This window comes from Anas acuta, chromosome 15, assembly GCF_963932015.1.
Source record: "Anas acuta chromosome 15, bAnaAcu1.1, whole genome shotgun sequence".
NCBI classification, from domain to species: Eukaryota; Metazoa; Chordata; class Aves; order Anseriformes; family Anatidae; genus Anas; species Anas acuta.
This window is the reverse complement of record NC_088993.1, coordinates 11659367-11680121: the sequence shown is the minus strand read 5'-3', so window position 1 is coordinate 11680121 and position 20755 is coordinate 11659367. Positions and strand designations below refer to the sequence as shown.

Genomic DNA, 20755 nt, shown 5'->3' with positions numbered 1-20755 from the left:
TTGCACGAGACACCAGGCAGCACCGAAACACATTGCTGTTACGTCCCCATCGTAGTCTCACCCCTGTGATGTTTCTTCTCGCTCAGTATGAAAAGAAAACCATGCCAAACGACCTGAGCCAAGTTACACAGCAAATCTCAGAGCGGTGACAAGAATCACAGAAGACAGAAATTCACATAGCACTGAAAATATTTTTCCATGAAACTTCAGATGTGTGGTCTTGGAAGTAGCAGACTAGAGGGCTTTCCTGTAACACCCAGCCTGCCAACATACACACAGGGCTCTGCACTGCCACCAGCATTAACCTCATTATTTAATTCTTACCTGGATAAATCACTTAATCCAATGGATTACTTTCACAATACCCTCTATGAAAGAAAAAAAGGCAATCTAGGGGGGTATTTTTTTGGTTTTGTGTTAAAAGAAATAGAGAAAAATCTTACAGCTTTGACTTTCATAGTTCATTGGAAACTTGGTTTTCATTTCTTTAAGGCTACTTCACTTCTAAAGAAGCACTTAACATGAAGCAAGGGAGAAGGGTGAGCAGGATGAGCACTGTGTTGGTAGATCACAGGCAGCAATGATTGGGGTCATAATCCCCTCTTTGGGCACTCACTCATGCTTTTGTTAACGGCAACAGAAATAAGTCTACTGCTTTTAAGAGGAATACTTTAATAAAGCTACTTTAATAATACTTCAATAAAACGAGTCCTTTAAGAGGAGATCAGTCCCTTAGTGTCCCACTGCTGGATCTCAGGAGTGCCTAACACCCAGGTAACCCTTCTGTAAGTTCTTCAAGGTGTCATCAGTCTCTTACAGACAATGGGAATCACCTCCCCTTTGCTTGCAGGGTGGATTCCATCTGTTGCCACCGAGGAGAGGAAGCAATGACCTCCTGGAAGTGCCCTTCTCTCCCTATCCACCGCAAAGGCTAAGATCAGCCTTGACACGACCAAGCCGTCATATTTGGGAGCAGGATATTAATATTTTAAGGGTGAAAACGTACATGTTCTTTCGCTTCTCTTCTCCCTTTCTACTTCAAGTAACTGACTTCAATTCCACCAAATTCTGAAAACGGTTAGACCCCATTCTTAATTATACACTACACAGGGAAATAATTCCTTCCAAAGAGGCCATTCAATAGAAAACACTTACAGCTTTGGAAACATTCAGTTGCACCAATTGTCATTGTTTTAGTTAGGGCTTGAGAACGTGTAAAACAATCAATGTTACTATCATCGTCTCACAAAAAATGACAGCCTGAGGGCTCAGCACAGAATTGAGGGATTCTTATTCCCTGGTTGGCTTTACAAACCAGGGATGCATCTCCTCAAAAATGGAGAAAAACTTGGATCTTTTTACCCGAACATAGTATCTATTTTTTGTACTTACAGACAAAAATAAATTCAACTCATCATGCTTACTTGTATGTTTTGAAAATATCAAGGAAGCCAGTATGCGTACATAACCTTTGTAGAAGAAAAGTTCTGAATCATATTCAATAAAATGAATTCAACACCTTTCACCAAAGCCCTTCCGTTAACTGAGCCATGAGCAGCATAACTGAAAGCATTTGTCAGTAAGCACCAGGAAACTGTTTCAAAAGCATGTCTTGAGTTAGGTCTCGAGTAACTGAATCCTTGAGAGAGGCAGGAGCCATCACATTTCCTGACAATGGTTAGATATATCAAAGGCAGCACTTCAAAAACAGATCCATGATCAGGAGGCTTCCGAGACCTCTGCAGCTGTCAAGTCTGCACATCATACACAGTCAAAACTCTGCACTGCCTAAGAACTGACATCATTACCAGAGGGAATAATAAAATCATATTTAAGTTTGTTCAAATGATCTCTGAACAGGGCTGTTTCTAGAAGTCCTGTCACAGGCCAGGTTCTAGATCTGTTGGAGTCCTAAATCCCAAGTCCTATCTCTTGGAGTTTGTTCTCCAAAATAGCCCACTGACCCTTTAACACTCTCACAAAACAGCAACTATAAACTGATGGCCACAAAATCCTGTCTGAAAATTGAGGAAAGATAGTAAAATTGAGGAGAGACAATAATTACCGAAGTCCTTGCACTGAGCACATTATAAAGAGAACTGCTACAAGTTTATCGTTTCCAAGCCCTTTAGAGCCATTGTATTTAGCATTTTCTATGGTAAAATACTTTGGATGAATGAAATTTACAGTCATGGTTGTTAAATATTAACCTCCCAACAATGATAATTATATTTATGGGACTCATATGTTTTCAGGTATAAAATAGAGGTCTACAGCACTACCTGGTTACATCCATATCAAAGAAGAGTATTTAACTACCAAACAAGCCTCTGCAGTGGTGCAACATGGAATACTTAAAAAACAAACAAACAGACAAAACAGTTTGCTTGTTGCAAAGAAAGATATCCAGTTCAATAGACCAATAAGTTGCTCTTTAAAGACACCTATTAAAAACTAGAAAAGCTTTTTTCCAACCACAAATTAGAGGATAAAACAAACGAAGAGAAACCAGAAATAAAAGATTCATTTCCAAAGATCCATCCCTCATGTCTACTATTGATTTTCATAAGCAACTCGCTAACCAGCCGGCTTTTCTGATCACACACATTCGCTACTCTTGCAGCAGGATCATAACAGATACACAAATTAATACTTTTACCCGGAAGGAAACACCAGACATTCACAACCAACCCAACAGTCCTAATGGTATCTTATTAGGGGTAGCCTGATGCTCTTATCTGATGGCAACTGACAGGCAATAGAAGAGTCCTGTGTTGTTAAAATCAGAGAAGACTCCCAGCTTGGTGAAATGGGCTTTTTGTTTCAACTATACACTACCAGTAAAAATACGTGAACAGCCAAAGAAAGTGGCCTGTCTGAAGTATAGCAGACTGCTAATTATTGGATGGGAGATTGACAGTACCTGCTAACCATCCTGAGAAACTTTTGTGTTAATTAAAGCTATCAGAAACATAAAACCCTTATTTGAATTCTAAGGGGAAAAAAAGATGTTTGGGTTCTTCTTTTGGGTGGAATGAGGGAGAGTTGAAAATTCTCCTCCATGCTTAATATAGCCAGTTTCCACCACCTTCTATGTCAGTTAGCTCTTGGTTTGGGTAATGAGTATATTGACAGTTTCGTTGGCTCGGCAGTGAATCATTGTGTTTTAAAGTTGTAAGAGAAGCAGCTGGTAGCCACTCCACAGCAGGGAATTCATCTCTGTGTTATCCACTGCATCACATCCCTCTAGCGAGCACAAACTCCAAACAAACAGTACATCAAAGCATCAAAGAATTTAGGAAGGCTGAAGGTAATTTGTGCTGCTTCATATTCTTAGTGATAAGTCTTCCGCAATTATTTCTATAGAAAAGAATAAAAGTTTCACAGTAATTAGGCAGTTCAAAAGGTTTCAAAATTTTAGCATAAAAAAGAATACCAGCATCGGTCAAACTCCCCCCCCCTTTTTTTTTTTATTATTTATATATATTTTCACAGGCAAATTTCCATATTCCTTGTGAATGTATGTGCATATATATCTGCATGCGTGAGATAACGTACATACATTTTTTACAAGAGTCACTAGTTACAGTATCTAGCCAAACCTAAAAGCTTTTAAATTCTAACACTTAATCTTTTACTGACGTTTTAAGTTCCTGTAAGAGGTTCTGAACGTGACAGGAATTTCAGCAGTGTAAAATTGCCAAAAGGCTTTTACCTGCTTGAGAAAGAAATAACAGAGCTATTATTGTCTAATAAACAATATGTCTGTAACCCAGATAGCTCCTCTGAATGAAACTAATGTCCCAGAGGAATCTGATTCAGCTTCATTTTTAGATGACATTTGCAATTCTTCTCAATGAAATAAGTCTTTATTATTTTTATCTTTTTAAGTGAGAGATGTTTAATTGAATGTAATTAAGATTGCTCAACAGTCAAGAGAGGTTTTAATAGCAAAGTGCTCCTCGATGAGGTTCATAAAGCAGTGTTAGACAAAAGCATTTGAGGAAAGTTGTAGGGGATGGTCCCAGCTCTTAGGTACCCAGTGACTTCTACTTAGCACAGGCTTGGACAACATTCAGGAACGGTATGTTGAAAGAATATTTTCTTTTTGAAGTTGTCTGTCCAGTTCAACTCAGAATGATGTACAGTAGTTCCTCTGATTAACACCCCCACGTATAGTTATGATCCCACTAAGAATAGCACTGTTGCCACCACTTTTATTCCGTCTTCAGCTACAGGAGACTCTTGCTACTTGGTAATTGTCACCGAAAGACTCGTATAATTTTCACCACTCTAACTGAGAGCAATCATTTCAAGCACACTGATCTGTTCCCAGTTTTTAAAGGAGAGATTTAACACCTCAGTGCTGCTGTGGGCTCATACACGTTGTCTAGCGCAGCAGAAGACTTCAAAGCACCTGCAACCTGGTCTTTGTCATTACAAATATGGTTTCCAAATGAAGACTCCATGTTGGATTATTACTTACATACAGAACATTGTAGGAACTTAGGTACTTCAGTCTCCCACTACTGGTCCAGAACAAAATTCAAACACTGAAATATGGGCGGATCTGCAGTAGATTTTTTACTTCCACCGTCCTGCCTGCAGGTAGTAAGAATTTCAAAACCCACACCATCACTTGTATAAAGGCTTCCTCAAACAAAATACCAACAATACGGTTTTATATAGCATCAACTTAATATTGCTCTTCTTGTAACTCTAATAATGTTCCCATGTAAAGGTAGAAATTGTTGTTATAATCCTAAAAACATGGATTTTCCTTGAAGATCTCATTTCATATAGAACACGTTCTGCTACATTATTTTACTTCAGGATCATCCCTTACTTACTAACCCTATGACTGGCCAAAAAAAAAAAAGTTTCCCCTTTCCCTATTTTCCTAAAATATACCCACTTTTGTTGCAATGCTATTACTGGTACACAATAACACGGCTGCTATGACTGCCTTTCTGATCATAGTAGCAGCTGGAGGGCTTACTGACTTTTTTTGTCATCGTGTCAAGACTGTTTGCTGACTTTTGCACAGTCCGTTCTTGGGTTTGTCTTGGTTTTGTTTTTAAACAAGAACCACATCATAGCTTGAAAGAAGATTGGGGATCTGATCTAGAGTGCTTTCATTGCTGCTTGCCCAGTGCTGCTGCATGGGGGAGCAGACCTCATGCCCAGAAGCGTGTCACACACACAAACCTGCCTCTTACTCCCTTCCCAGAGAAGCTGCAGAGGTTGCTGCACATGTACACTTGGCAGTCTGAAATCTCAAATCACCAACAAAGAAAATCCGATTGCTACTTCAACTAATTCTACACACCAAGCCAGAAAGCATCTAGTTTATCATTCACAGCAAAGCAATGAAGCTAGCTCCAAATATTTTAAATTACATTTTTTATCAAGCTTACCGTATTGGGACATTATACTGTAATAAGAGAAATGTATGATACTGAATGAAGCACTGCATTATACATACAGATATCTGGCATCTCCGCTTAGTGTCTGAATTGATCTTGTCTCGTATGAGGTCAGGATTTGTTTTTGATGGAATCGGTCACATTTAATAGAAAAATCTGAGCATTTTTAGAGAAATAGAGAATAGATTTCAAGAGCAATAATCTGAAGTTAAACCCAATTTGCAGAGCAACACAGCACTTATGTTGTTCAATACCATGACTCTTTGGAAGATGACAATAGCTTTTTAGCAGTTCTGCATTCATCTAACCTGCTAAACACACATTTAGAACATCATCTTTTATTCCCTTCTAGAAGCCCAGAGCAGGTTGCAAGGTTTATACAAGTGCTCCTACTGAATTCTTATCCGTACGAAGCCCATCAAAATAGATACAGGAAAAAAATTGTCAGGCTTCAGTGTAAATTAGTCACCTTTTAAATATCTTGAGGTCAGACCAAGAAATACATCGTGTTAACAGCCTGGGGAGTCACAGATTTCAGAAGCCTTCCTAAATACTAATTTTTTAATTTATTTTTATCAGCACAGAATTTATCTTTAAACTTTATGTAGCTACAGAAGCTTTCCTCTTCTGGTTTTGTTTTGCCTTACTTTCCTTACAGTGGGTATTCACCACAGGAGAACCTGTAGGCACGAGGACAGTGATACAAGCTTGGAGAAAACTGCCTCGTGTGAGGCCAGTTACTGCTAGTAAATACTGCTTCAGTGAGCCTCAAATAGAAAACTATATTCAATGCCCACGAAGTTTGGCTTCATATGACAAATCGCACCATAGCAGCGTATTTTCAGCTGAATCACAACATAGTCCTTCTTCATATATCAAGGAAACTCGAGAGGAGGATAACATTTGGGATTCTGTTCAGATCTCCCATCCTGGCTCTGTTTGGCGGTGTGGTGTAACAGCTCTGAAACCACTCATCCATTCTCAGCTTAAGGCTGTTTTCCTACAATGCCGGGTTTTATGGTGGCACTAAAGTCTCCATGTACTAGCAGCTTCCACTAATGTTGACGTTTTATTATCAAGTAAAAAAATGCTGATACACAAAATTACTGTAGGTTTAGCACCTGCTAAATTGGCCCTGCTGTATCTGAAGCAGTTTGAGTCTATAGACTGGGGAAATTGAGAGAAGTAATACGAGAGGTTTGATTGATTTAAGCACTACGCTGATTTCAGCAGTGATAAACTAATCATAGTTTCCCTCTTCCTTACCCAAGAATGGGTTTGCTTCCTAAAATGAGTTTCAGACTTCAGTACTATGACTTGGCTGCCAGGATGGGACTGCTGCAGAGCAGTTTTACTCTTTGTGTCTTTTAATGGACCAAGATCTCTTCCTATGGGCCCCTTCCTACATCTATCATTAATAAGGCACTCACAGTATTTGTTTTTGCTTACCTGGGCTCTCACTTATGTAACTATTAATTGTTGTGACATTTTTGTAATTGGACATTTCAATAAGTATTTTTATTGATGTGCCCTGCAAAGGCTGCGGCATAAATAAGGGAAGTGAGAAAATCCCATTTTCATTAATTGAATAGTTGTTACTGCTGCTACCCCAAGGATCAAATAAGAGGTATTTCAACATGCTTTACATAACTGGTTATGCTTCGAGATTTAAGGTTTACATATGAGAACTGTGGTAACTGCAGTTATGGGACCATGAAAAATAGGGCGTAGGGTTTTCAAACCTATTGTCTAGGAACTCAAAAGATTTGTTATTTCGAAACCTATTTTCCAATGCCATTACTTCACCAAGCACAGACTGACGCTTAGGTAAGGAAATAAAAATTCTGAATAATGATCAAAAAATGAAGCCACATAGAGCTGTTTAAACCTGATGGGCTACTAAATGATAGTACTTAAACATTTTTTAAATCAAGTGCTGCTACAACAGTTACTGCTTGACCCTCCTAACCACCTGTAAACCTCTTTTTTTCTAGGTAGAAGATGGACAAGTTTGAAACCAGCACCTGAGGGCTAGCAATGGGCAAATAATGGTCTACAGACTGCAAACTTCCCGAGTTAATCCTATTAGGTAAAAACATATACAAATAATTACAGCACAGAGAACTATTTTATTCAATGCGGAACACAAGGAAAAGGTTTTCAGGGAGTTAAGAGTATTGTATTCCAGGTCCTATGAGTGGAAAAATTCTGTTCTTTATTGCCCTTTGTATAGATTTGGGTCAAAAGCGGAAGAGTAAAAAGACTCTCTGGCAACTGCTAACTCAGAAAACATTCACTCAGACCAGAGCATCCCCACCAGCTCAGTAAGATGCAGGGAGATTAAGACTGAGCAGGATTGATTTATGACACCGTGAGAAACGCCAAGGTAAAACATTTGTGCTAGAAAACAAGTTTCTTTTTTCTCTCTGGTTTCTTAATACAACTTGATTAGGACATGACGAACAGCCTCAAGTTGCACCAGGGGAGGTTTAGATTGGATGTCAAGAAGAATTTATTCTCAGAAAGGAGGTTAGGCCTTCGAACAGACTGCCAAGGGAGGTGGTGGAGCCCCCATCCCTGGAGGCATTTAAGAGATGTGGGGCTTAGGAGCATGGTTTGGTGGGGGACTAACGCAGTCTAACACAGCCAAGCTCAGCTCAAGCTCCCCCTGCTCATCCCGTACCTGGCGTGCCAGGGAGGGCAGCAGTCAGCCCCAGCGAGGCATAGGGTCCCCTCCTCTCTTCTCCACCTTGATACAGGTGTGGCCAGGCATGGAAGGAAAATAAAGCAAAGCCTTTGTACCAGCTTTAGCTGCCTGTACCTGTTTTGATACTGACAGAGCTGTGCCAGTATGGCAAAAAAATCATCTGTTTCTGGAGGAAGTGGTATTTATTGTACCTCATGTATGGGAGCAGCACACGCTCCCCACTGGGGGCAGCTGGTCTACGGCTGTAGATAGGGTCTGACTACAATTCGATCTCTGAAGCAGAAGATGGCTTGCTCAGCTGAGGATTACAGGTAATTTTTAGGTAATTTCTTCTCAATTCTGTCTCCCCACTCCCACCTAAATATTGCTAGATAATTCTTCAGTATATTATTTAGCCTGGAACATTTGGAGCACAGATTCATGAGGAGGCTTAGGATAGGAAAGCAAGGTGTTTTGGCCTCAGCCTGAGGCTTCAGCTCCAGCATCAGAGCTCTTCCTGTAACCTGCACCGTGAGGCTTTACAGACAGACCCCAGTGCCATCCTCTTGCCATAGCAGAGGCACTAAAGTTTCCACTTGTTCTCCACTGACTCAGACGTCTATCCCTTACAAAGAGGCATAGATCAAACCCTTTAAGACCCGTAAGGCTAGAGATGCCAGACACCATATCCGTGTTATTCTTTATGTGACTGAACAGCCAAATTATTATTCTACCTAGTCTTGTTCCAGTACTGCAATGAGATTAACAGAAGGCTAAGATGAATCTGCATTCCAGCATTTTTGAGGATTTCTGTTTTTAAATCAAAACTGTAAAATGTTTTTTTCTAGCTTTATTTAATAAAGTGTACATGCAGGGGAAATAAAAGTACAGATGCATCATTTGAATACACAAATACAGTTTTCACAGAGGATTGTGAATCAGGTTTCTTCTGCTGTTATAATTTACAATTACTTATCACATTAGCTCCTAATTGTCTTTTCAGAGTGCACTCAATTACAAAATTAGAATCCTTATCTTCCTGTAACAGACACCTTCTAGATGGATCCCCATAAAATGTGCAAATTGACTAGAAGAATATTTTTCCTTATACTACTGCTGTTCATCAAAAGGTTGTTCTAAATCAAAGCCTAAGCATGCTTTTTTTTTCTTTTTTTCTGGTGAAGAAAGCAAACCAGCTGGTTTCTGGAACTGGCTTAGTAGTCATTTGCTTATACAGGGACCAGGTGGTGCCATGGAATAACTTTTTTATTTTACAAAATCATAATTTGTAATTTATTTTTTTAAGACCAACCTTTGGCACTAAGTTATTCTTGTATAGCACCCTCTCTTAAAAAGACAACAATCATTTGCTTTGAATGAAGCAGGAAGAAAAACATCTTTTATCCTTTCCTTCTCTCTTCACAAAAACAGGTGAGGTCTCCTTGCTTTGTGCAGTCTCACTGCCTCTGGATACAGACACCCACCCTGAACAGGCTGAAGCAATTAGCAAAGTCAGTTCATTCCATGCTCAAAACATTAATGCATGCTCCTACAGTGCAAGTGCCATTAACCTACTCTGCACAATAGCATAAGAAAAAAACAAAGCAACCCCATAAACTTCTGTCAGAGGCTATGGTAAGTCCTCCCCCAACCAATCTCAATCAGGGTGAAATGCGAAGCCTGCTGCAAAGCCGTGGCTACCAAGGCCTAGGACTGAATGCTTTTCAGCTGTAAATGTCTGATATACCCTGTGTGTATTGTGATCCAGAAAATAAAGTCTGATCACCTTTCACATCTGCCATGATCAAATCTGTGTTTCATCTGAAGCAGGAAAGCTTTGGCATACTACAAATTCAAGTGGTAATAGCCTGTGAAAAAGGGAAGTTAAATATTAATGACTGCACAAATAACAAGCTTCATCCATTTGCAGTGCCATTTATTTCCCTCCTCCACACGCTCCAGAACGTGTTATTTGCATTCTCTTCTCCAAAAAGATCTTGCCACACCGATTCATAAAACAGTTATGCAAGGAAGGTTGTATGTCAATGCATTGACATACATGTGAATGCTCGGGCATGAGGCACTGAATGCCAACACCATGACAAGCTTGCAAGAGGTGTCTGAAATAATCTGCAGATTAGCACACCAGTGATATTTTTATGTAGGAGCCTCTGTTCCTTGTTCAGATTCTGCTTCTTTCCCGGATGAATCCCTCTGTCTGACAGTCCACATTGGAGAGGTCCCTACAAGTGTGTAGTGTCTACATTTAGGGTTTGATCTCTAAGTAGTACCCCTTTATTTTGGTGGTGTGCCTCTGAAGCTTCCCATGGACAAACAGGAAAAGAGACTGATTATTCGTGAACCTGTTCAAAGACACTGAGAATATCTCGTGTGACTTCATGAACAGTGCTTTTAGCAGTGAAAAAATGGATTTACAGACAAAGGATTAGGTACAGCCTTCTGTCAGTCTGGCATTGTATGTTGTGAGACAAATGGAGCACCACCAGAACTGCAAACCTAAATTACAAGAAGCACTGTGGAAAGCCTGAAAAACGCTAGTTTCAGAGTGTGGAATTGTCAGAAGCTTTCACATGCAGAGCTCCCTAATAAAGCCAGGAGTTGTGCACGGGTAACCCTTTGTAACAGAGACATTCAATCCACTTTCGCCTTTCCTTTCCATGACATTTTTATAATTTTCATAATTTGAAGGTAACTGCATAATTTTGCATACATTTGAAGTAAGTGGTTAATCATTATTAATTCCACCAGTACTCTCTGCACTAACAGTAACCATTATTAACCTATTTGACAATATTGTGGATTCCTTTGGTATTAATGTGGTCGTAATATGTAAATCCATAGGAATTCAATTGTAAATTACCATTATTCAACGTACTTAGCTTCAATGCATAATTCTGCAATTTGTGTGAAGGAAATTACATGCTGACTCATGAGACATAACTTTGCAGGGTTTCATAAGACCAAATGTGAATAATTGGTACCTATAATTATACAAAAATGTAAGCGAAGTGTAATGCAGCTACAACACATTACAGGAAATATACTGCTTATATCTTTTATCCATGTTGCTTAAAGGAAGATGTTTCATATTAACTTAGCTATTTGCATTAGCTATTCACATAACATAGATTTACTTAAAAGCTAGCAGTATGCTTGCAGTAGTAAAGGCCTTAATCTAAGGTATATTAAAGAAAAAGTTTAGACAATTTGAGTTTTAAGCATATTACTTTTTAATCTAACAAAATGGCTCAAGAGCCAGTTTCACAGGCAGTAGCTGGCTTCAGGTACATTGTATGACACTGGCAAATCCCAGTCTTTCCACAGACATGTCTTGCCAGTAAAGGTTTGATCTGAATCTTCCTTAAAGTCCAAGGGACTTCACGGGACTTAGACCAGGTCCCAGAAAAAGGATAATTTGGACCCACTGCCAGCAGAATGAAAATTTGGGTCTCGGGTCTATGCCATACTCACTTGATACCTGATCCAATTATTTCTGTTGTTTTGTATGAAGTTACTGGAAGAAGTCAGGTAATATGCAGTATCAAGACATCAATCATGTCCAACCAAGATTTGATCCTTTGCTATCTGAATTCAACGACACTTCTGAGAGAGCTCTGAGAAACGACCACAATTTTTATCTGCACGCTTTAAAGGGACTGATCTTTTAAAGTTATTCACCTGAGTAATTTCACTGATGTTTAAATTTAATGGAATTGCTCACATATACATTGGAGCTTTGCAGGTTAGTAGTCAGTAAAACCCTTTGTGTCAGTGAAGTTCAGGTAAGAGCTCAAAAAAAAAGAAACATTTTTGCTCCAGACTGTGTAGCAGCATAAACTTGGGCTGAAAATTTCATGAGAGGAGGCTTTTATGGTCTTCTTACCTCAGTCAGAAATGCTGTGAGAACAATCTTGTAATTACGAAGACCAGATCTGTCAATTTGAGGTGAGAGATTCTTCTCAAGATAGCTTGAATTTAGAGCCTGAGGATTTCTAGGGCCAACCCATGAACTCACTTGAGATGGAAGTTAAACTTGCATCTGTCAATAACCAAGTTTGAGAAGGTGGTGGAGTTGGGTTTCTAAGTCAAATGCTTTCATCTTTGAGCCTGTAAGAGCGAAGCCTGGTCAGGCTCTCAGCAGAAAAACACTGTCTCTCCTTGGCTAGTAACATCCCTCTCGCATAGATGGAATTTCTTATTTCTCCTAGGATTCATTCCGTCTTCAGCAGTGATATTACCAAATAAGCTGCGCCATGCGAACACGTGATGGGTCAGCTCTGAGAACAGAGGCACCAGCCCCCTTCTGACAGGGCTGCTTCAGCCCCTTCCCTTGGTAAGGGAACAGAGTGCGCTAAACTCACCTGAAATAAGCTAAGTACTTCTGACCCCAGTGCGTGATATGAGACAAGACAACATGCAAAGGTAACCAAAATTTTTTAGAAAGAAATTTATCTATTTCTATAAGCACTGCACTACATTCGTAATATTAGAGGGCCCAAATGGGAGCAAGTGAAAACCAAAAATGGGTTTGTTTGTCCTTCCACACATCCACAGGCATTTTTAGTGACTAGCGATACTACTGCTTTACTCCTTGGTTTGAGTTATCTTCTGCTCTTTTTCTGAAGATAAGTGAGATCTCAAGAATACATCGTCCTGGTAACAACACAAGGATTGAGGAAAATCTCTACCAAATTTGAAGAGGTACAGGACAATTGCACTTTATGCCAAAAGCTATCATGAGAAAAGGGTTCTGTTCCTTCAGAAAAGTGGTCACTTCTGACATTTCCCATCCAGAAAAATAGACCCAAGTCATTTAATATTGCTGAAACACTGGTGGTCTGTTTTCTTGCTCAAAACCACTTTTCTCTTTGATGTTAGTGGAAAACAAAAAGCAATTTCAAAAAGAAATAAAGATGTTAATGACCAAGTCTTTAAAATCCTTCATCTGGCATGACCAGAAAGCTTTCACTCCACCCTCTAGTTAATTCAGTTTGTGATTTTAGTTTTTCACAGTGGGTTCTCAAGTTGTAACTGGAAGAAAAAACTCAGCTTTCAGTACCCTACCTCTGCAGTAGGTCTGAAGCTTTCATGACAGCAGTCTGAAAAGCTTAAAGAGGCACTCCTCAAACCACTGCTGAGGTCCCCAGGTACTTGGCCAGTCATTGCTATAAGACATCCTCTAGCCAGAGTTGGGGAAAACCAAGAAATGAGAGCACAGCCCAGCATCTCTGCACACCACACACTGAAGCCATCCTGTGGTGTCAGAATAATGTCAGCTCTCGCTCCTTCCCACCTCCCGCTGGCACTGTGTGCGCGTGGATCAATACCTGCATCCTCCAGGTGACAGAAATCCATGTTCTGCCTTCCTGTCTCTGCATCAAATCCAGTGATTAAAAGAGAGCAGGGGCTAAGTGATCTCATTACACAAATAGGATAAAATTATGTTTGATACATCCCTAAATTAATCCAGCATTTCAGGGTAGCATAATTTGTGCTGCAACAGAAATTCAACACCTTTACATCTATCAGAGCAATTGCAGTGAATGTAAAAATGCACTTCGCCTTTTCTGCAGCAATATTCTGCTTTGTTCTGTTCTTTTCTGTTTTAATGACTGCAGGGACCTCAGGTGTTCTTCAACCTTTATAGTCAACAAAGCACCAAGCCCACAATTGGCTCAAATCCTTTCTGTTCTGCCTGCAGCTACAGCTGTCCAAGTGAGATTTTTGTCATTTTGGACTCACGGGTTTTTTTGAATTATTGATGGCAAAGTCAGCCATACAATATTTAGTGGATTTAGCTACCTCCAGACGGTGTAAAGTTTTAAACCTTCCTCCTCCATTTATAGCACGCAGATACACAAGAAAAACCAAGCAGTTTCATGCTTTTTCAGCTTCAAACTATCAGTTGGCACTGCTGCAGTCTTACAGCAAGGGGATAGAGCTGTACAACACAGCTTCCTTAGGAAAAAAGAGACTCATATCTGCTACCTACAGAAGAAGACATTTGACATGTCTAAGAAATAGAGAAGGAATTTGCCCAGAGAGAAAGTGAGGAAGATGGCGTATGGGCTTCTGCACTTCACCTTTTTATACCACACTGTGTTAGTTGCAGGAATGAGAGCAGCAGTACCCCCGATGCAACGGAAAAGTGTTAAGGAACAGCCCAGGGAGTTCTCTGCAAGTATGTTTAAAAAAAAAAAAAAAAGGACAGGAGACTGAATAAGACTGAATTGTAGATTACTCAATACACACACATTTTGCCAAAGGGAATAATCTTCCCATAGAACTAGCAGCTTTTTTGGTTTTCAGTTGAATAGCCTCATTGGGAGGCTTTTAAGCTTGACTTTTTCGCTCCCCCCTCCCAAGGAACAGTGCAAAAAGGGAGCACTGACAACCATTTGAGCCTGTTCCTACTGATGTTAGTGGTAAGTCCTATATTGCATGCTCATGTCAACAGTTTAACAAAAAAAAAAAAAAAAAAAAGATCAGCCAGTTTCACATGCCAAGGACTTTGTAAACCTGAAAAACGTTAACTTCCATAAGAAGCAGAGAGCGGTACTTATTTTTTTCTACCCTATTAGATTGCCCTTTCAAGTTTCAGGACTTGGACTCACCATTTAGCTTTCTGGCTTGGCAAAGGCCTTCCTTTACAGTTGCCTGGGAGAAATACATGTCAAAAGTTATCCTTAGTTTTTGTGTCTTTTTTTTTTTTAATTCTTATTGCAAGTGCTTTTTTAAAAAGGACAGTTTGATAGATTTTCAGAGTGATCCTGCAGGGTTTGGCAGCACAGACGGTAGCTATCAGGCTCACTAATCATACAATTCAGCCCATGGCCACTGTACTCAAATCCCTTCCCATTGTCAGGCCCATTCAGTTTCTAAAAGGGCTGGATTTGATCAATGTGGGTCAGCAAACTACTGTCAGAAATGAGAACCCATCCCTGCTACAGCAACCCCAAAACTTCCTTCCTACAGCAGCACTGGTGGCCAGAGACCCAGTTCCCCTCAAATGACTTCTGAAGAGGACTCTACTGAAAGGGTATCTGAGCCTTAGAAGTCAAAAGAAGTGAACAAGAAAACATCAAGAGCCTGCTCCTGAAAGACAGGAGCTTTCGAACACCATCAAGACAGTAATAATCATTTGCACCAGATACATAGCAAAAGGACTTTCAGATGAGATTCACACCTGGCAATGCCTATGTAATTAGGCAAAAGGAAAAAGGGGGGCTGAATACATTGACCCAAAAACAGAGTGTGAAAGATGGTGAAGGAGAAATCAAATTAATTGGTTTTACAGCTCTGACAGGCTGAATTCAGCTACGATTATATACTTTCACAAATAACAGACAATGTAAGGGAAAAGGAAAGAACAAGGACTAATACAATCCATCCATTCACATGAAAAAAATTGCTTTAGTGTTCTTTCGCTTCATTGAAAGCAGTTGGACACATGTCCTTGCTGAAGCAAGCAGAGTCCAGCTGAAGTCAGACCGCTTTCCCCACGGTTCAGACACTCATAATGCATGTGCCTCTGACAGCTTCTCCCAGTCGCACAACTGCATGTCCTCATTTATTAGGATGCAGAGGTTTAAGCTGGGACTGGGAGTCAAAAGCCACAGGGTCTATGGCTAATTACCCTGTTAAAACAGGCCCAAGAGCCCAAAGGAAGATTAACTTCTCTGCTTGAAATGAAGATCTGCTTGTAATTATCTTCAGTTGTTTCCTACTTCACTTGCTCATCTCCCACTATATTTTCAATTACATCCAAGAACTACAATAAAACAGCATTTTATTGCTAAGCCAAGCACTCCAAAATTAAGAATTGCCAGAATTAGAACTGCCCATGCAACGTTGGTTCAGCCCCACTGTATATACACATGGTTTTAATTACATGACCACATAACGTTTTATCCACGGGACTCTTGATTAATTCGCTTTCTGAACACTGCTGTGGTCTTGAAGGCTATTAAAAAAATCTTAGCTTGTGAAGTACAAGCAAATCCACACTTCTGAAAGCTAACAAAAATACCTCAGGAGAAGCATGTAGGTCTGGGTTCCTACAGGCCTGGATAAAGCAGAAGGTGCAGCAGTAACAGCTGGAACTGACCCAAGACAGTCAGATAATGCAGTTCTGCCATGTATTTCCGGGTTGTGCAGCACCACTTGAAGAAGAGCCATCACACAACCTTAACAAGGACTGAACTCACCCCTCCATCCCACACAACAGGAAAAGGTTTCTCCCAGAGCCACCCGAGACTTCAAAACCCCCTCTTGCCTTACGCTGTACTGATAAAACAAACAACTCAGGCCATTCTTACCAATTTTTATGTTTTTAAACCCCAACCATTCGATGTTTCTTCTCCTTTTTATACCAGTACATGTACTCATTGTAGCATCAAACCCATCAGAACCAAACTGCATATACATCATCTTTGGTTTTCCATAGGAACGTGGCATAACTTCAACAGTTTGCATGAGCTACAATAAAAGCCTTCAATGTGAGTTTCATCTAGTGTTAATCAAAATGCCAGCTGAATCATTTATGACTGACCTCAAGAATTTTCTTGTTGAGCTGCAAGGAGTCCACGCTGTTCTCTCTTCTGAACTACGTCTTAGGCAGATATTTATAACGTGTGGTATACCGTCTACGTGCCTGGGAGCATCTCACTTGGTTTTACTAGCATGGTTAAATTTAGTTTTCTCTGTTCATAAAACATCTAAAATGGGCTCTCAAAACTGTAAGTACAGAGGGTAGAACCTTGTCTTCTTTTCAGCCCACAAACCACTTGTTTACACTTTATCCAGAGAAACATGAGAGATTTTCAGTGACAAACAAAGAGAGAAATTACACAGGAATTGCAACAAGGAACATCAAGAAGGGCAACTGTTAAAGACAGGAATGGCAAGCTTTCCAAATATTTAGATTGCTCTTATAAAACTAAAAATATGATTTTACCATAGCTTTTACGTATGCCATTTCTAAAAAGTATTCAAGTAGTTAAAAATCCACATTTAAAGGTTGCAACTGTTCAGATTACCAAGCCACAGAAGTTCTGTTCTAAGCATACACCCAGACAATTCTGCATTCACTGTTCTAGTTCAGGCACATTATAGAACAAGTTTCATCTCACAAAGCTCTCCATAACTTAGGAGAAAGTAGAAGAAAGGCCAAAACTGAAATTTCCATTTGGATTCAATTCCAATTATACTCTTCTGGGCAGTTTTCTCCCTATTATTTTTAATTAGCTCCTCTGACACCATAAATCACACACAATAGTGAGGGCTGGGATTTTTTGTTGTGCCCCCTCCCTCCCCAGCCCTCATTAAGAAATACCCGAAGTGTGAAGAACATGCTCATCTGATACTAACTAAATATTCCCAGGGCTAGGAACATTCTTCAGTTTTAGCAAACACGGGCAGCCCAACAGGGACGGAAAAGAAAAAGCACAACTTTTGGAAGAAAGGGAACAGATTTCCAGGAAACTGTAGCTGCTCACCTACTATAAGGAATGGGCCATACTCCAACCTCAGAAATATGGGGCTTGAATGGAAACTGCCTCAACAACAACTCTGAAAGGAGCTTAGTCAGACACGGAGACGCTGTATTTAGGAGTAGCAGTAGTAAATCTATTGCTCTAGGTAATTTATATGTTGGGTAATTCCTGACTAATTAGATTCTGCCATATCTTGTGCTAGAAGCAATACATTCTAGAACAGATCCTCTGACATGCTATGCTGTTAAAGTGTTAGAAACAGCCATTCCTAGAGCTGCAGCACACCACTGCTCTCAAGACACTGTGCAAACATGGGGCGGGGAGGGGGTCAGGACACCACATGAAGAGCTCACTTTCAGTCCATGCAACATTTCTAAAGTAGGCCTCCTTTAACAGAGAAAGCACTCGAGTATAGCATTTGGTAGATTCGAGGAACTACTAAAGTCCTTCAAAGTAAAAACAACAGGGTGAAACAGCTGTAGCAGCATTAGCAGAGGCACGCTATTCCCGTTCATGTCAGTGAGCACCTCGTCCCGTTGCATTACACCATTACTGCTATTCTGTTGCTGGGCTCAATGCTGACTTCAATACTCCGTATTGCACAACAGGCTTCCCTTTATTTGATTTGGCAAGATGTGATCCAGAATGTTACAAGACAAGAAAGAATATTTTCAGGCTGGTCAAGCAAGTGCTGCTGGGTAGTTAAAAGTACAGCTACACTTAAATCAGCACCTTATTGGGGAGGTGAGAAAGGAGCAGGAATACTTTTTAGTGTAAGTATGATAATCTCTGAGCTTTAAAAAGTAGAAACAAGACCAAAAAAAACAACGTTTTGCAATTATAACGCTATAACCTCTTTGTTATATCAGAGTGAGCATCTTTGCTATGTTACTCCTACCAAAACATTGTTTAATTACTCCACTACAAGATGAATAATGTTCAGTTGCATTCCCTTCACACCTAGCATACAGCAGCTTGAGAAATCATGTGAGGCTCTTTGCTTGAGTCAATATAAAGGTTAATGCCATCCTGAGGGACTTTTGAGCATGTTATTCATAGGATAAATGATTCTGAACTGGCGCATGACTTTCCCACATTAGTTTACTGGCTGACTTAAAGTAGATGAATGAAATGAATAGTTAAGAAGAAGCTAGGGGGAACACTTCAGGTGAACCCATGCAGTATTTTATTTCTATCAAATAGTAGCTGCTCTGACAAAGGCTGCTTCTCTCCTTCCTCACTCACCCACCCACCAGTGAAACCAGAGCTGTGCTATGTTTTGAGTCATGCTGCTCACTCTCTAGGGCTTCCGGCAAGCATGGATGTTGTACGCTAGAACAGCGGAAAGATCAGTATTTCTATAACTTTAAAGTTAAGAAGAGCTTAGCAGCAACAACAACAAAAAGCAAAAAAAAAAAAAAAAAAAATCACAGAATTAGTGTAAACACTTCCCTAGAGGGAAGAATTAGAGGAAATATGCTCTGCTCCAGCATATATACCGAGATATATGTTCTCTCCAAAGACACCACAAATCTTAATCAGTAGCCCAATTTCTTTGCTAACTTCAGATCAAGATAGGATTGCTATCACAGCCAGCACTGAATACACAGTTTCAAGCCTCTGATCAATGAGCTACGATAAACTTCCACTGCTTGAGTTACTGCAACCCTCTATACGTGAGGCATCATTTTTACGTACTGCAACACTGGCAGAGCTGGCAAACAACCTCACTTGCCATTTTGTACCTAGCATTAAGTCATCACATTTGCATCACAAAGAATAAATATGTTTTAATCAGTTTAATTCCTTCCCTCATTCTCTTAAGCAGCAGACAGCATGAGATGCACCCACTGCAGTTCCTTCAATTGTTTGAAGGGACTGGAAATGAGAAAAGCATAAATCCACTAATTAACAGAGAAACAGCATATGTGGAATCTGGGCTCCACTGCAACCAAGGGGAGTTTTGCCAGCCAAGTTCACCCACTGAGTTTAACAATAGTTGTTGGAAAAATGTGCATAGTTCCATTAGGAGTTCGGAGTGAGAAAAGAAAGTCACTTGGCAGTCAGTTACAGAACAGGATGATAGATCAATGAAACAAAGGATATTTACCTGGCATTCCAAATTTTGCAACAACTACCCTACTGTCAGTGTGAAAATATAGTCAAGATTAGTTTATCTGCATAGTCTTACTGTTTCAGAACAGATTTGGCAGTAAATCATAGAGTTTTTTCACTGTGGGAGTGAAGCCTTGAGATAAGCATTTTATCTTGTTTTTAGCTCTCTATAAAGGGCAGAAGACGAAAGGCAGCCACAGATCAAGCCACGGAGAGGAGGCTCCATCCCACAAACAGGTACCAACATGACAAACCTCCTCTTTCTCAAGAGTCCAACCTCAGTCCCTAACCGCACCAGAGCCTCAGCTATCAGGAGCATACTCCCCTCTGCATGTTGAGGGAGCTCATCATAACAGCAGCAGCAACTCACCTTTATCGGACCAACCACTTCCAGAACCAGCACAACTCCACTGCCTCTGACCCAAAGGGATGGAAGAGCTTCACAGAAAGATATACTTCTCCCTCCTTTCCAAGCAAGCAGCCTCCTCTTCCACGCTCACCTCTCACAAAGCAGATGCTTACAGTTCACCTCACAGCTAGTGGTGATCCATAGTTGAACAATGCTAGGATGGACCAGGTCTGCACACAAAGAAAGATGTTTCCACCAGGACCAGGTACAAACATCTCCTGCCAACACACCTAGCCAAGCACCCAAATTCAACCCACAGCAACAGAAACTCCCTCCCTACAGCACAGGTGCCTCCTCCAGCCCTCTTCAGTGGTCGTTACAGGTGATTGCAAATACCTGGTTGGCTCCTCCTGGCTCTCACTCCATCCCTGCACAAGGGGAACAACCACTGCCGCCTGACCTCTCTCTTTCTCAGTTTTACCAACATCTCACATGGATCTTCTCACCAAAACCCACTTCTCAGTCAGCAATGAAAGTTTGGACTTCCCTAGAATACGTTCTCAGAACTACAAAAAGTACAACATCTTCTGGACCCTGCTAATTACCACAGCTGCCTTTTTGCCATGTTGCCACCTGCTGCAAATCGGCAAACCTCAGCACAGCT

General features: G+C 40.4%; 1 long non-coding RNA gene across 2 annotated transcripts in view; it reads right to left on the bottom strand.

Annotated features, from left to right (window-relative positions):
• LOC137864597 (uncharacterized) overlaps nucleotides 1-20434 on the bottom strand; it is a 169012-nt gene extending 148578 nt beyond the window's left edge. The window contains exon 1 of one of the 2 annotated variants that reach the window (XR_011101562.1): nucleotides 20113-20434. This is a non-coding gene — a long non-coding RNA (uncharacterized lncRNA). The remainder of the gene's footprint in view (nucleotides 1-20112) is intronic. The other variant, XR_011101561.1, reaches the window with a different exon arrangement.
• Nucleotides 20435-20755: the final 321 nt, after the last annotated feature.